Source organism: Podarcis filfolensis (assembly GCF_964270895.1).
Source record: "Podarcis filfolensis genome assembly, chromosome: 1".
NCBI classification, from domain to species: Eukaryota; Metazoa; Chordata; class Lepidosauria; order Squamata; family Lacertidae; genus Podarcis; species Podarcis filfolensis.
In genome coordinates, this window is record NC_139604.1 from 76,835,407 (window position 1) to 76,853,902 (window position 18,496).

General features: G+C 39.9%; 1 protein-coding gene across 4 annotated transcripts in view; it reads right to left on the minus strand.

Annotated features, from left to right (window-relative positions):
- The window catches only part of NELL1 (neural EGFL like 1), a 374,882-nt gene that overhangs the window by 284,363 nt on the left and 72,023 nt on the right, over positions 1 to 18,496 (minus strand). The window lies entirely within an intron of this gene.

The following is an 18,496-nucleotide window of genomic DNA, read 5'->3' on the forward strand; positions in this document are numbered from 1 at the left end:
AGACTCCCTGGAAAAGACCCTGATGTTGGGAAAGATGGAGGGCACAAGGAGAAGGGGACGACAGAGGACGAGATGGTTGGACAGTGTCATCGAAGCTACAAACATGAGTCTGACCAAACTGCGGGGGGCAGTGGAAGACAGGAGTGCCTGGCGTGCTCTGGTCCAGGGGGTCACGAAGAGTCAGACACGACTAAATGACTAAACAACAACAATCACTTCTAAATTTGCATCTATGCATATAAATTAGCAGATGCAAAATTTATGCATATTGATGTTCTCTGTTTACCTTTTTTTGTGAGGAGACATACAAATCCTTCCCACCCCCCAAGTGTAAGTAGCCATCCTATGGGCTTTCAATAAAGGAGGGGGAAGCTTTGATCAAGGGAGTTATAACTACAGTATACACCTTAAAACTCATTTTATGATTACAATTTATTTTAGTTTTGCTGTCACTCAGCAACAAGCACTGTCAGTCTTAGGAAGCTAGAAGCTGCTTCTAGCACTTTGCTGTCAAAGAAATCAGTGAGACAAGTACTGTCAGGGAAGCTCCATTCAGAACTTAAATGGTTCATAATTGCCTTCTCTTGTCAAAGAACAAAAAGATCCCTTGTTGGGCTCTTTCCCCTTTTTTCTTCAGAAATGCTGTACAGTAGACAAATTAAGAAAAGAGCCTAAAGTAGCTCATAGAGAAAAGTAAGTTTTAATAGTCTGGGAGCCACATATTGTTCAAAGGTATTTGTAATCCAAAACCACCTGGAGTTGAAAAAGCACTACTTTTTCCAAAATTTTACTCAAAAAATGGAACATTAGATACTAGGTGATAATTATCCAGAATTATCCAAGTCTCCATATTTTGTTTTAGTGTTTTAAACAAGGTTCAAGCACTGCTTATGACTGTCCACTCCACTCCAAAAGGCATTAAGGTAAAGGTAAAGGTACCCCTGCCCGTACGGGCCAGTCATGTCCGACTCTAGGGCTGTGCGCCCATCTCACTTAAGAGGCCGGGGGCCAGCGCAGTCTGGAGACACTTCCGGGTCACGTGGCCAGCGTGACGAAGCTGCTCTGGCGAGCCAGCACCAGCGCAGCACACGGAAACGCCGTTTACCTTCCCGCTATAGAGCGGTACCTATTTATCTACTTGCACTTAGGGGTGCTTTCGAACTGCTAGGTGGGCAGGAGCTGGGACCGAACGACGGGAGCTCACCCCGCCACGGGGATTCAAACCACCGACCATGCGATCGGCAAGCCCTAGGCACTGAGGTTTTACCCACAGCGCCACCCGCGTCCCCTCCAAAAGGCATTACGCAACTCTAAAGTCGAAATGGCAAGTCCAGTCCTATCTAGTTTTAAGATTCAGGAAGGGCAAGTAATTTGCCCACTTCATCGGACTACACAAGCTGAAATCTATCAAGGATGAGGGGCTCCAAATTAAGAAAACATTCCTCAGTACTACCCGTGTATAAGACAAGCCTGAATTTTAAACCTAATTTTTTGGTAAAAAAAAAACAACCCTAGTCTTATACACAGAAAAATACGGTAACTAGATGGAACCCTGGCTGCATCCATCTCTGACTGTTAAAATGATGGCAGCCAAGTGAGAACAAATGCAAGTGGTTTTGTCTGCATAATATCTGTAAGATATAATGCAAATAAGTCACAATGAGTCTTTGAGAGTTCCATCAGATCTCCTAAGTCTTTTTTCGCTTGGAAATGTGTTCCAGTGAACTAATGTTCACTAATGTGTTCCAGTGAACTAAATGTGGCATTACCATGCTTAGGATGGGGCATTAAAGTCTCATTTATTTTTATATTCCAAGAGTACCATCTTTTGCATGTTTGTTGTTGTTGTTTAGTCATTTAGTCGTGTCCGACTCTTCGTGACCCCCTGGACCAGAGCACGCCAGGCACTCCTGTCTTCCACTGCCTCCCGCAGTTTCGTCAGACTCATGTTTGTAGCTTCGAAGATGCTATCCAACCATCTCATCCTCTGTCGTCCCCTTCTCCTTGTGCCCTCCATCTTTCCCAACATCAGGGTCTTTTCCAGGGAGTCTTCTCTTCTCATGAGGTGGCCAAAGTACTGGAGCCTCAGCTTCACGATCTGTCCTTCCAGTGAGCACTCAGGGCTGATTTCCTTAAGAATGGAGAGGTTTGATCTCCTTGCAGTCCATGGGACTCTCAAGAGTCTCCTCCAGCACCATAATTCAAAAGCATCAATTCTTTGGCGATCAGCCTTCTTTATGGTCCAGCTCTCACTTCCATACATCACTACTGGGAAAACCGTAGCTTTTACTATACGGACCTTTGTTGGCAAGGTGATGTCTCTACTTTTTAAAGATGCTGTCTAGGTTTGTCATTGCTTTCCTCCCAAGAAGCAGGCGTCTCTTAATTTCGTGGCTGCTGTCACCTTCTGCAATGATCATGGAACCCAAGAAAGTAAAGTCTCTCACTGCCTCCATTTCTTCCCCTTCTATTTGCCAGGTGGTGATGGGACCAGTGGCCATGATCTTAGTTTTTTTGATGTTGAGCTTCAGACCATATTTTGCACTCTCCTCTTTCACCCTCATTAAAAGGTTCTTTAATTCTTCCTCACTTTCTGCCATCAAGGTTGTGTCATCTGCATATCTGAGGTTGTTGATATTTATTCCAGCTTCGGATTCATCCCTTCCAGTCTTTCGCATGATGAATTCTGCATATAAGTTAAATAAACAGGGAGACAATATACAGCCTTGTCGTACTCCTTTCCCAATTTTGAACCAATCAGTTGTTCCACATCCAGTTCTAACTGTAGCTTCTTGACCCACATAGAGATTTCTCAGGAGACAGATGAGGTGATCAGGCACTCCCATTTCTTTAAGAACTTGCCATAGTTTGCTGTGGTTGACACAGTCAAAGGCTTTTGCATAGTCAATGAAGCAGAAGTAGATGTCTTTCTGGAACTCTCTAGCTTTCTCCATAATCCAGCGCATGTTTGCAATTTGGTCTCTGGTTCCTCTGCCTCTTCTAAATCCAGCTTGCACTTCTGGGAGTTCTCGGTCCACATACTGCTTGAGTCTTCCTTGTAGAATTTTAAGCATAACCTTGCTAGCGTGTGAAATGAGTGCAATTGTGCGGTAGTTGGAGCATTCTTTGGCACTGCCCTCTTTTGGGATTGGGATGTAGACTGATCTTCTCCAATCCTCTGGCCACTGCTGAGTTTTCCAAACTTGCTGGCATATTGAGTGTAGCACCTTAACAGCATCATCTTTTAAAATTTTAAATAGTTCAGCTGGAATATCATCACTTCCACTGGCCTTGTTATTTGCAGTGCTTTCTAAGGCCCATTTGACTTCACTCTCCAGGATGTCTGGCTCAAGGTCAGCAACCACACTACCTGGGGTGTACGAGACATCCGTATCTTTCTGGTATAATTCCTCTGTGTATTCTTGCCACCTCTTCTTGATGTCTTCTGCTTCTGTTAGGTCCTTACCACTTTTGTCCTTTATTATGGTAATCTTTGAACGAAATGTTCCTTTCATATCTCCAATTTTCTTGAACTGATCTCTGGTTCTTCCCATTCTGTTGTTTTCCTCTATTTCTTTGCATTACATTTCTTTGCATGTTTACTTACTCTGTAAGCTACAAGTTGTATTCTTAGGCAACAGCTCAAAGCTCAATTACCAGGGAGCAAGAACTGTGGCATTTGTAGGACTTGTTTTTGAGTAACATGTACAGGCAACACGCATCTGATCAGGGCCTCATGCCTTTGCTTCACACTAGGTCAGGTAGCAAGGTGTTGGATGGACAGAGTGGAATTGGTCAGATCTTTAAATAAAAATGACTGGGGTCTTTTGTCAGTAGAAACACACCTATCCTGTTTGGGCTTTATTGTTTCTTGCTTTTTTATGTCTGAGTTAACAAGCAAGCATGAGGCGAGGTGAGCAGAAGTCACCAAACTGGTAATGCACAAAAGGGAAGAACCTTTATCTCTTAACCTTCATTTCTTCTTTCAAGTTCTTATAGCTATTTTAGGCAAAGCAAGGAACAAGCATCTTAGATACTCTACAGGGACCACAGCAAAAAATGAAAACAAGTTAGGTCTTGCAGCATTCACCATTTCCAAAAAGGAATTTCCTGCTGCTGAACACAGTCAGTAAGGCTAAATGGAAGCTGGCTATTATAGACAATATATGCCATGCTATTCTCCAGAAAATCAACAGCTAAATATCAACCAAAAAAGACCAAAATATTTACTTCTTTCTCCTTTTTTCTTGGTTGTACTGTTCTATAGACTTTACTTAAACCATGTCTAAAATGTTTTTGGCAAAGAGTTTGCTTGCCATGGTGACTGAAGTTGTAGGTCATGACTTAATAACAATCCCAAAGATGTACTTTGCCTAGGTAGTGTTTATCTATGTACACTCTTTCTTTACAGATTATATATAGGAAATCAGAGTACAAAAATACATATTTCTTCAGAGTAGGCTGCAAAATAACTAGGTGCTTTTGTTATAGGTGGCAGGTAGATGAATTCAGCACACTGAAAAACTGCTTCATTGGGATAGGATAACACAAGCAGCTGCCTAGACAGTGGAATCATTATGTCTTCAGGCAATATCTATCTATGTCCAACAAAATCCTCCCAGTTTACTGTATTCCACCCAATGCAATTCTGGCAGGCTAGATGTAAGAGGTGCTTCTACCTAGCAATCATAGTAAGCATTATTTTTTGAGAACACCACAATTCTATGTTGCAAAGGCTTCTAAGGAGACACAACTATAATTTATCTGTGCATTAACTATTCAGCTGAACCTACCAATCTAAACACAACCAAAGTGGTTCAGAGTTTAAGATATGATTCTTCACATAACTTTATGAATGAGCTAAAATAATAGTTTTGCTATAAGGAGGAACATTGGCAATACGTGAAAAGGGAATGTGTATCAAAGGTAAAAATATGGATGATTGTCAGAGACGCTGAAGGAAGTCCAAAACAGTTATGATTTGTTATATTCGAGATGAAATGTATAATTTGATGAAAACCAATAAAATCTATTTAAAAAAAAAAAAAAAGTTTTGCTACACATTATTTTATCTAGTGCTGAAGAACCAACTCCTTTATGCATTTTTTCCCTACTGGATTGTGAACATAGCTGTCAGCAATGGTCTTTATTCTTATTTTTTCAGAGCAATCCTTGCCTACATATCTGGCTGAAAGTGGTTAAGATGGGGTGAAGGTGTCTCTGCTGGCTGGGCGCAACTTCGGGGATGTGGTGGAACATCTACTATGGAGCCCCCACCCTTTTCCTGTGAGTTAATGCCAGCAGGAAGCTATACAGGTTTAGATCTACAGTTGATAGCATATCTGCCAGCGTTAAGCCCCCAAAACAGGGCATTTCAAGGGTGAAGAGGAGGCAGCCTCACTCCTTCAAGAAAGTACTCCCAAGATCAGGCTTCTCAACTATGTCAGCTTGGAGCTTAATCACGCCCAAACCCCCAAAGTCAATTGGGACACTGCATGCATATTTTAAAACACAACTACCTGATAAAGAAGAAACAGGAGATCTAAAAACATGAATATGTCATGTGACAAAGGTACTGTATTTGAGAGCAGAAGCCATAAAGGGAAGCAGTAAAGCAGTCTAGAAATGTTGAGAAATGCTGTAAAGCTGCAGAATCACTTTGTATGCTGAATCACTGTGACTCATCCTGAGGATGACTCATTCTCTGTATAAATGTATTGTATCTACCTGCAGGCAGACAATTTGGAACCTGTTAGTTTGGAGACAGTTTTGGAGCCTGTGAGCTGTGGAGCCATGAGTTAGGGTGGAGTCAGTGTGTGTATGGAGCCTGAGTCAGAAGTGAAGCCGGTACTCTGTGTATGCTCTGAAGCTACGGTAGTTTAAATCTTCTGTTCACTATGCTGTGTTATTTGCAAACAAGTTTTAACTCAGTAAAGCTCTTTATTCTTTTACTGAAGAAGACTCTGCGTTATTAATTTACACTGCGCATCAGAAAAATCTTCCTATTAAAAAGCATAATCAATTTCTATATAAAAAACCAACCTGCAGTCAGCATCAGCAGTAATTTAATAAACCATTCCAACTCTTAACTACCAAAGGTCTTTCCATTTGCTACCCACTGGCCAAAACGGATAATTGTAGACCTTCATCATTTCAGAAGTTCCATAACTTCCAGGCTATAAAAATAAAGGGCTTCTCTGTTTGCTAAAAACACTACTCATATAGTAAGGGAACACAAAGCAGCTGCCCATCAAATGATCTTTAAACGCTTATGGGGCATCAGTTTGCCTGTTCACACTACCCAAGTTGCCAATTATTTTCTGCTAATTTATTTTTGGCAAGGGTTGCAAGTCATCTTAAAACATTCACTGAACCCCATCTTCAGCTTACCCTACTTTGTTTTCAGAATCCTGCTCCCTTTCTTTAAAAAAAAAATGCAGCTGATTTTGCATTATTTTACAAACTGTCATTCCTCCTGCCACCCACCCCGATCCAGACAGAAGGGAGAATTGACTTTTATGGGAAATATGTGTGAATTACCACAGGACGACGAAAAATGATATGTAATCCAATTAATGTCACTGGAAACAATGGTGCAGGAATATGTTCCTGAAGTAATATGCTGTACATTTGCCAAGTCAGAGACACTCAGAACTACAAGGCTGTTGAGATCTTCCCAGTGGTAGTACTACTATATATGGCTTAAATGGTTCAGCATATAAATATTAATGAAGCTTGTGGCTTCTGTCATGCAACATAAAGGTTAATGGGTACATTTCTGTTTTTCCATTTCTTGAATACTGTACATTCTAGAATCTGATCTGCATATATACAAGTGTTACAAAAAGTCACCGAATCCTTCAGGTTCCCTATTAGTGTTTGAAGTAATTTGTGAAGAATCATTTTTCTTAATTAAGTTTTTCATTTTTTATTCATTACATTGTTACATGTAAACCTGGCATGCACTAGCTCTGCTTCAATACATTTTATCATTTATCCCCTCTTTGTGAAGTCAGAAGGGGAAAGAATGCAGCACTGAATGTAGGAAAGATTGTTCTTTGGAGAGCCCAATTCCCACAGTTCCTGGAGGAACCAATTGTCAATTCTAAACGGAACTCAATCTTGTGACAGCAGACATTTCATAAAATTTACATACCTTTTGCAAAAAGAAAAACGAACCTCAAAGCAGTTTACAATTACCAGTAAAATAGTTAAAAACAACTATTTAAAATATTTTTTAAAATAATTAAAACTGACTGTAAACTAAAAAAGAAACACTGTTTGCCTACACTGCCTTAAAGGTAAAGGACCCCTGACAGTTAAGTCCCATCATCCCTGGGCACTGCCTATGCTAGTTAGTGCTGAGAGGACGTAGTGCTGAGCAAACATATACATCTGATATATGTAATACTTTATTAGCAATACTTTTTCGATTTCACAAGTGTTCCGAATGTTAAGTTATACCCATGCAGAATTTGCCATCTTTTTATGAAAAGATGGCAAATTCTGAACTTACACTGTCAGTGGAGATAACTCCCACTGCTGGTCCCAAGTGTTAATAGCTACAAAATCCACAGTTGCACACTGTAGTCCTAATAAAAGATACTTTGGAGCTTTTCCTTATGGGACAAAATGGCCACTCTCAGGGACAGTCATTCAAACACTAAAAAGACAAAGCAGTAGGAAGTCAGGAAACCCTAAAAGGCAGTAGAGGCCAAGAAATATTCATTTAATATAATTACGCACACAGACTCCTGGATGTGTGAAATCAATCAAACATTAGGAGGAGAAATATTAACTCAGCAATGAAAACACACTATAGCATTGAAGTTAAACAGACATCACAGCACTGTATAGCTCTAGTCAAATTAAAGTCCCTTTTATAGTATAATAAACACTGGAGTAGCCATTTTGTGTGTGTGCGTACAATTCTCCCTAACAGCAACATGACATTATCAAGCCCCATTGCTCCCAAGTGCCTTGCTGTATTTGCAATCAAAACACACAGCGACAAGGAGTCGTGCTGCTCCAGGCAGTGGGTGACTGGATTACCAATTTTTAAAAGTTTAAAAGACAGGAACATATTTTACAGGAATGGAGGGAGCAATGCAGTCCTTGGGCTGCCTCATAAAGGAATCTCTGGGACTGCTCACAGATCAGACACCTGTGTGCCTTCCCATTCCACTTAGTCTAGCCTTGAAATATAAGGGTTTGTGATGGATCAGTCTCTAAGTGGACTGAAAACTGGAACCAATGTCCACATGACATTTTTTTCTACACTGAGGAATTTTCTATGCAGATTAAAATCGGTACCCCTTGATATATTATGAAGCCTCATACCCACACATTGCTTGAAAGGTCTAAGAAATAAAAAAAGCAAAATAAGGGGAGGTTGGGGGAAGATTTTGAAATTGCTGGTTAAAATCAGTGCAGCTTTGAAAGGCTCAGTCCATTTTGATTTAAAATGGTATCCAATTGTTGAAAAACATAGATGAAAACCTGTTCCTCGATCTCAGGAACCACCACACAAACTATGGTGATGATATTTTAAGAGGGATCCAAATGTTTATCAAAGATAGTGCAGTTGAAATATGGCATATTTATTTTGCTGCAATTACACTGGAAAGATGGTACTTCAATGTATGTACTCATGACAAAATAAAAAATTGTCCCATGATGTGCTTCTCACAAGTGTTCTACAACACAGAAATTCTCTAGGTAGGAAAAGTGTCATGTGTGAGTCCCCTCAGTTAAGTTGCATATGAAAGTTTGAAGGTAATTATGTGTACCAGATCTCTACAAATCTATGGGTGCCCCAGGGAATTGAAGTTAGGAGGAAAATGAATCAGAGATACTCCCAAGAGTTCAGTACACTGAAAAGAAAAGAAAGGACCACAGTCTAACATATGCATAATTCTGCCCTCTTCATCAGCATAAGTAGGTATGCTAATCCAGAGATCTGAGAGTAAAGGCAGGGCGAAAGTGGAGCTGGCACTGCATTAGTCATTCTAGGCATTTTTTAACAATTAAGCATCATGAATATAAGTGTTAATAAGGTAAGTTAACAGGCAATTTTCTATATCAAAAGTTTCTGCACTGCTCTTTAAACAAAAAAATAGCTTGATGATGTAGTCTACCAATCCTTCACCATCTTGCCTAGAGGACCGAACTCTGAGTTGTATTAAATAGCATTTCCTTTTGCTGCCATTCATAGCAGCTCATTTAGATCAGAAAAGAAACACATAAAAAACCTTCAATCAGCTAAAATTAATTTTGTTACTGTCTTATAAAGCCCACCCACAATACAGATTGTAGCAATAACAATTAGCTAAGTGACATAAAGTATCAACTGAACACATAGACTGCATTCCTCTTTGTTAGATTCAGATTTCAGAAGCTGCCTGCTTGTAAGTCAATTAAGTTTGTTTAATTTTGTGCTCTGGTTATTTGTAAATTCTTTAGGATTGTCTTTTATCTCTCTCTCTAGCCATTTGTAAAACCTGAAAACAATTTGCAGCAGTCACAGATTTGTAGCTCGTGGGTGAAGTGGGAATAATGCACACCAGACAATGGTCTTGGATGAGCACAGATCACAACTGAATTGATCATAAAGCAGGTAAGCAAGGTTGGCATGGGATGGTGACGTCACCTAGGCAAGACTGCGTTTTGATTCTATGAGTCTATGGTCTGCTGCACCTTCCTTTCCCAGAAGCAAAATAGCCTATCTTGCTCCAAAACAAAGTCTTGCTCAATCTTTTAAGTGGACTATGAGCTGCAGAATCACAAAGCAGCACTCTGGACGACTGTTTTTAGCCTCCATTGCAGATCATCAGAGAATCACAAGCCCAGGCCACAGCCATTTCCATAATGTCTGCCAGGGCTCAATGCAGTGAAGCAAAACTCTTACAACTTTCATCAGCATGTGCCATCCACTAGACATAATGCAACAACTTCAAGCCCCCTAGCTTTCTGCTGTGTTGGCAGTCCTAAAAAACAAATAAATCCAAAACTGACAGATATCAAGGTGCTCTTTCAGTAGATTCGAAAATATAGTGACACCTGTCTTGTTGAAAGTCAATTAAATTTCCCATCCCAATGTTGATACCCAGCTACCAAAGAAATCTAGATTAACAAGGTCATTTTGCACACTTTCCTCCATAGCAGTGCACTTTTCCATCAGGTTATTTTGTAAAGGAAGACAAAAAGAAAGAAAAGCAGCTCAAATATCCTACAAAATCCATAGGCAATCAAAATAGAACCACAATAATAATGACTCAAGTTCAGCAAAAAGTGGCACTTTAAAGCAACAATCTTTGGGAATGTCAGGGTCTAATATCTGGCTCAGTAATCATGTATCAAATCAGCTCACCTGCAAAGCTAAAGGCTAGTAGTGTGGTCTGAATTATGATGCGGCATCTTTTTTATGTCCTGCTGCAAGAACTGCTTTTGCAGTCAATGCTGACCTGACCTATAGGTTCAAGTTAATCACAAAAATTCACTCTTCCTGAACCCACCTCCAAAAAAACCCACAAAGGAACCCTGAAGTCCGTCCACCATTCAATATTCTCAAACTTTGGCTACTATCTATTTATGCACTGGTGCTAAAGGTGATAAGGCAACCTTAAAAAAGAAGACAAGGCTCTCATATTTTTAACAGTTCTAAAACATAGTGAAATATGACCAGTGCATTTTGTCAGGCAGGAGTGGCAAAATGCCCTCTTACTTTCTGATATTCCCTTTTCTACTGTTATTGTGTGTATTGCCAGATCATATATGGCCAGTAGGTGATGCTCCCTGGTTTCAACGTTTATTGTAGCTTTAAATCTTTATATATTTATTTGTATAATGAGGGCCTCATCATATAGCCAACTTATAATGAGGACGTCGCTGTCTTTTAATATAATCAGGACTACATATCTAGATGATAAGGGCTTGTTCCTCACTTCATTATTTAATTACAATTTGGCCAACTGCCAAATACCTGCTTAGTTTGACAAGTTACCATGCCCAAGACATGAACTGTACTTAGCTCAGCCAGAAGGACTACCTACGTCGTGAACTTTCTGTTGGCCTTGATCCATGCCAACATGAGAAATAAAGCCCACACATGCACCCACTCCCAGGCCCCATTAGAGGAGGGCACCTGCTGATCTTGGCAGCTTCTTCTTCTGCTTCTCTGGCAATCACTCATAGCCGAGTAAGATTGTCTTCCATAAACACGGTTTTAACAATGAGCCCATAACTGACTGTGGAGGCTAATTCTGGATCCACACGTCCTTCCACAGTGGGGACATTGGTTTCCAGGCAGAAGTTGATCATGGTGTGAATTTGCCAAGCGTGCCCTCCGCTTAGCACATTTCTCCCTTGCATCCTGAGTTTGAGTGTCTTCAAAGCCCATGACACCTTTGGTAAAGGCTGTTCTCCAACTGGAGCGCTCGCAGGCCAGTGTTTCCTAGTTTATACTACATTTTTTTAGATTTGCCTTTAGACAGTCTTTAAACCTCTTTTGTTGACCACCAGCATTACGCTTTCCATTTTTAAGTTCGGAATAGAGTAGTTGCTTTGGAAGACAATCATCAGGCATCTGCACAACATGACCAGTCCAACAAAGTTGATGTTGAAGAATCATTGCTTCAACACTGGTGATCTTTGCTTCTTCCAGTACACTGTAAAAATTTCCAGAGACACCGTTGATGGAATCTTTCGAGATGGCGTTTATAAGTGGTCCATGTTTCACAAGCATACAGTAAGGTTGGTAGTACTATAGCTTTGTAAACAAGCATTTTGGTTTCCCTGTGAACGTCCCAGCCCTCAAACACTCTGCACTTCAGTCGGGAGAAAGCTGCACTCGCAGAGCTCAGGCGATGCTGGATTTCGGCATCAATGTTGGCCCTTGTGGAAAGATAATTGCCTAGGTAGGAGAAGTGATCGACGTTTTCCAATGTTACACCATTGAGTTGGATTTGTGGCACTGCAGAGGAGTTATTTTGTACTTGTTGGTGCAGCACTTTGGTGTTTTGGATGTTGAATGATAGGCCAAGCTTTTCGTAAGCTTCTGCAAAGATATTTAGGATGGTTTGGGGGTCATCCTCTGAGCGTGCACACACTATGTTGTCATCAGCATACTGAAGCTCTATAACAGAATTTACGGTAACCTTACTCTTTGCTTTCAGCCTGCTCAGATTGAAGAGCTATCCATCTGTTCAATATATGATTTCTACTCCAGTGGGGAGTTTCCCTTCGACAAAGTGTAGGATCATGGCAATGAAAATAATGAATAGAGTTGGGGCAATAACACAACCCTGTATAAGAAGGCTGCGCTTGGTGCAGACCAACGGGATCTGGACCTGATTAGGAAACCATCTCGTCAGGTTGCCTGCTTGCTGCTTCAGAAATCCCCAGCAGCTGTGGGAAGTATTGAGACTTATCAGGGAGCTGCTTCAGCCAGCTGTTAATTGGAAGCCGAAGGAGCGAACTACTGAGCTTCATTCTGTAAATTTAACTACTTTGCTCATCTTAGCTGTTACTCTGCTGATTACATGTTACTTAGTATTAAGTCTTTGCTCATTGTAAGTCTTTGCTTATTTACTGTTAAGTCTTTGCTTATTGTAAGTCTTTATATCATACAGCTTTATATTTCATATTAATGATTCTGTTATCAACTAATAAACAGAAGTCTTTCTTGCATCCAATAGCTTGTCTGCCCTTCTATTCACTAACATCCAAAGAACTCTCCTGCTTTCTTGGTGGTTTCCATGGCCGGGTAACCACTAGGAACTCCCCAAGATAGGGGAGGCAAAACACTGTGAAACTTTCCCCTTCTTTCATTCCGGTGGCACTAACTTCTGTTTCTCTTCACCTCTGCATGGCAGACCTGTGCTGCCTGAAGGGAACAGTGTTCTGATATATGTTGTGATAGGGGTGACAAGGTCCTTTACCATTCCTCTTTCATAACATTTTATTTGTACAGAATGAACCTGCAAGTGTCAGAGTCACTCCTGGGCAGCTTAATTTGCATCATGTGCATATTATATCTGTAATTTGAATATTAAAAGTAAAGGAACCCCTGACCATTAGGTCCAGTCGTGACCGACTCTGGGGTTGCGGCGCTCATCTTGCTTTACTGGCCGAGGGAGCCGGCGTTTGTCCGCAGACAGCTTCCGGGTCATGTGGCCAGCATGACTAAGCTGCTTCTGGCGAACCAGAGCAGCGCACGGAAACGCCGTTTACCTTCCCGCCGGAGCGGTACCTATTTATCTACTTGCACTTTGACATGCTTTCGAACTGCTAGGTTGGCAGGAGCAGGGACCGAGCAACGGGAGCTCACCCCATCGCGGGGATTCAAACCGCCGACCTTCTGATCTGCAAGTCCTAGGCTCTGTGGTTTAACCCACAGCGCCACCCGCGTCCTTAATTTGAATATTAGACACATGCAAATCAAGCAAATTCACTTTAACATTTTCTCCTCGCAAATGCTATAGTTGTTTCTGCCCAAGCAATCAGTACATGATATACAGATATAGATATAATATAGATATAGGTATGAGAAGAAATGGGCCTGACTGTTGGACTTTGGATGTGGCTTACTGCATCAAATCTGGAGTTTTTCTTGACCTGTTGGACTGCCAAACTACTCACTGGCATTCACCCTTGGGACTTTGCATACCAGCAGGACTTGACACCACATACACCGGGGTTCAGGACAATTGTATGTTAGTGATTATTTTATGTCTTATATTGAATTTTATTTTATTACAATTTGAATAGCCAGGAATTCAACTTGTTAAATGCTCTTCAAAAACATATTTCAAGCCACCCAAAAGAAACTTGTGGACCACCTGTACTAGAGAACATAACAATCTCCCATCTTTACTGAAGCCATGGATGAGGCTCCCCAATGCTAGGAAACAAATACAAAATTCACTGACTTCAGTGAGTGTATCTGTATTATGCCTTTAAAACTGGTTCAGCAGTCATTCCTTCAGCTCTTGGAACTCCAGTTCTGTGAAGGGGGAGCTAGTGATCAACAGAGGATTCTGATGCACTACAAATGCAAGATACCTGACATAATAAAAATTGCATACTGATATTCTGTGCGGAATTTTGGCAAAGCCTATTGCTATTTTTATGGAATACAATGAAACCTATTTGTTTTTATGTAAGTTTTCCTAGATCCCAGCAGGCATTTCTAAAGAAGCCACATATGGCTGGAGAAAGGCAAATATTAGATTATGAGATTGGTGAATTTTATTACTTTTAATAAAAAGCTCATTGCTTAACTTGCTAGTAACTTCCAGCTGTTGTGGTTTTACAAAATAACATAAATATATTATTTTAAAATAATAGAATCCGTAACACTGGAAACCAAATCAATCAAATTGCCCTAGATAAGTTATTTGTCCTTTTGAGCTAGACTATCAATGAAAATGTGTGACATCAAATATACAGAGCAATGGATGGGAAGAGGTAGACAAAGCAGCTGACAAAGAAATGTGGGATATGGGGTGTGTGTAAAAATATGGAGCATTTATTCCTAACTAATAGTGGCATAATTCTAGAGGTGTGCTCTACAGGACTCTCTGGGTGGTATTCAACTACGTTTTACTCAGAGGAAGCCAACTAAAATTAGTGAACATTACTAAGTTAGGTCCATGAATGTTAAACCCTGCTTTTCTATGAAAATGAATGAACAGAGCCAAAAAATATTTGAGGTTAAGCATGATAAGTATAGCTGAACAGGTCATGCTATTTATTTATGCAAACTCTGAATAATGAGAGTGTGCCACAAACTATACATACGCTTTACCTTCTGTCTCTTACTTTCACACCCATCTGCTTAGGAAAGTTCTGCCTAGTTAGTTACCAAGCCATTGCTTTCAAAAACCTGAGGTAAGTTTTAATCTTCAAGTAAGAGCTCTTACATACAATCCTTGCTTGTATAAAGAAAACCAAGAATAAAATTCAATTTTATCATATGAGCTGTCACTAACAGGTTGTGTTTATTGGACATCACAATAAACCATGGAAATGAATCTGAGCCTCCCTCAATGTTATATCTGAACCTTATATTGCGGTTAATCTTAACCCTGTTTCATTGAAACAAGATGCTTTGTAAACCACATGGTTCGTTTGAAACAAACCATAGTTAAACACAGCTTGTCAGGTTTGGCTGACACGACCTATAGCTAATCAAAAATAGAAGTAAGTGCTTCTGAACTCCTGCACCAGAGGAGAAGAAGTTTGGAGGGGAGTATGTAAGTCTGGGAGAAGGCTGGGTTCATTCCCATCATACATCAGGGTTTACTGTAACATCCAAACACAGCCACTGCTTAAAGTGGTATAGCCCATAATAGTTTTACCATGTCTTCTGTTGTACAATAACTGGACCCAAATCCCATGATTTCAATCAATTTATTATGTGCACTTAGAATAATTGCCTGATGTAACATGACCTCATTAATTTAATTAATGGAAACAGCCAGGCACAGTGAACAAAGTTACACTCCCATCATGATAAAAATGGTTCACAGCAAGACTGCAGAATCCACATTTCCAGCACCTTTGGTCTATTTGATGTTATGCTTCCTTTGCAAGCTTCAGGCATAAACCAACAGAAAAAAAGCTGCATCATTTGATAATTTCCAATTTCCCGTTGGTAAATGACTCCTGCTAGCTGCTAGCAAAATAACTGTTAAAACCAAAGTATTCTTTTCTTCCTTTGCTAAGATATTAAGGTGACCTTTTAAAATGCATATAATATTTATGTGATAGAAGGATGCAATTAAGCAGGCCACTATTATATACAAGTCACTTAAGGTATACTGAATTTAGTGAAGACCTAATTGTTGGCTCTTAAGAACTACAGAGCCTATTTTAAAATGAAATAAAACATAGTGAAGCAGGAAATAGAGAACTATTCAATCTTTATAAATTTAACATCCATGCTGAAGTAAACCACAATACATGCATGATAAACTAAGGAAGAGGAAGAAGACACAAGGGTTGTAACTTCTGGCTAAGGTTACAAGAATTTAAGAGAAGGAAAACAATGGCTGAAAAAAATCACTTGAGTCAGTAATTGAACTTAAGCAAACTCCTCAGACCAGAACTGCTCTAATAAGAACAAGCAAGTAGCACAAGACTCCAAAACAAGAAGAAGATTAAATCAAAAGGAATAAATGAAAAGGAACTGTGGCATTTGAAAGAAAGGGATCAGGTTAGACTTCAGTAAAAGAAAAACCTTGTGTAACTTTTTAAAGAATATTCTTACTCCACAGAGACAGAATATGCAAAAGAGCATAAGGCATACAAGCTTTGAATACCCCTCTCATAAAGCACTGGGGTTGGAAAACCCAAATAAAATAATTCTCTCTGATTACAAACTTGGCCTATCAGCCACAACACAGCTAACCCTCCCTCCTCTCCCCAGTCCAGCATTTGGTATCTCTCACCCCCACCCTGGCATGTTCTGCGTACAGTTAACTTAGAAAGCTTAGTTTCACCTTTAGCAGTCAAGTTGTCTGCAGCTTCTTCTTCTTTTGACATCTAAATAGTCAAAGCAACACAAGGCACTCTGGTTTGGGGCAACTCATACAGATAATGCTGTTCTTTGGACAAGCCCAGAATCTCTCTGAAGCACCCTGCTTTGGATTGAGATTCAGCTGAATCCACTTCACACCACTAACAGAGCTGTCATAACTTTTTCTGTCATCATACTTCAGCGTAAGTAGTCTGAGGCTATTTTATCAGTGGAAATGACTTGTCTCTTTTATCTGTTTTTAATATTGTATTTTAAATTGCTGTAAATTGCCCTGGGTAAGTTGGCATCTTGCAGGGTGGGTAAGAAATCTAATAAACAATAACACTAATACTGCTACTAATGATGATGATGATGAAAATTATAGTATAATTTTATTGTATACTAATGTTTTAGTATCTGTGAAGTGCTTGGCAATTTTGAAATGTTAAGGAGTATATAAATGATAGTAAATAACAGCTGCTCAGATGTTACGAGCCCGGAGATGGAAAGAAGATTAAGTCCTACCAGAGAAGAATGGCAAACTAAGCTGTTGGAGTATGCTGAAATGGCAAAACTGACCAGGAAGCTCAGGAACCAAGAAGACCAAAACTTTAATAAAGAATGGGGAAAATTTAGAATTTACTTGGGAGACCACTGCAAGCAGATGAAAACATTAGCAGGATTGCAAAAACACTTGTAATGTACCAAATCTTATGGACAAAATGGAGAGATATAAAATATGGATTACTGAATAATATGAAGTTGAAAGGGTTGACAATAAAACCCATGGAGAGGAAGGTGGAAAGTCCAGAGATTTGAAGAAATCTTTAAATATGGATATGTATTTTGTATTGTTATAATTCTATACATGTAAAATCAAATAAAAAACATTTCTAAATAAATAAATAAATAAATAAAGGGATGCATTCAATTACAGAAATACCCAGAGTTCATAGAAATTCACCAAAAATATTGGTTAATAATAATAATTTTATTATTTATACCGCACCCATCTGGCTTGGTTTCCCCAGCCACTCTGGATGGCTTACATATGTACAGTATATGGTTCCATATATTCTGTGTATTTGGGAAATATGTTCAGTTAGCATCCAGGCAATGCTATTCAAAGTCTTGGGAACATCACCTGCCTCTTAAGGAACATGACACTCTCCCTCTTTCTTTCTCAATCTCTATATTAAACCTATGGCACTGGCTAAATTAATAAATTTGATCTGCTTCTCTTTTGACTCTTGCTGTACCTATTTTGTACTTTACAGGACTTCTGGTGTTCTGCTGTCATTGCTAATATTAGAGGGTTTTATTCATTAACAACACAGTGGCTTTACTTCAGGGGAAGTACCTAGAATTAAATGGTGTTTTGTTTATTGTTTTTGAAAAGTGGCTAATAAATTGGAGAACAGACAAAATAAATAAAAATGACAGACTACCAGACAAGCAGTTCTTTTCTCTTTTTGCATGCTCCTCTCTTTGGCAGGGAATGTCATGTGGAGATAACAGCAGCTCAAATGTGCTTGTGAGGAGTCATTCTAAGGCAGGGATGGGGAATCTCTTCATCCCAGCAGGCCAGAATTTTATCTCCCCAACCCTGGTGGGCCACATTTGACACCCACAAATCACCTGGCATCACTGTGACACCAGGTGATTGACAGGTAGGGGAGATAAAGATCTGCTGCATGTCAGGAATTCAAAGCACTGTGCTGGGCTTACAGGTAGCCCTGCTTGGTGCTTTGAAGTACCACTGAGGCTGAGTATAGCTCCAAGCCTAATTTCTGCAGGGATTGGGGAGCTCACTGGATTGGCGTAGCGTCAATCCAGTGGGTTTTGAGTTACTGCCTATCAGGTGAGAGGCAGCAGCTCAAAACCTGCTGTTCCAAGGAAAGAAAAAATGCTCCTTTTTAAAACTGGGCATTTTTTTTCTTTACAAAGAAACCCCCTTGGGAAGTGCTGTGCAAGGAG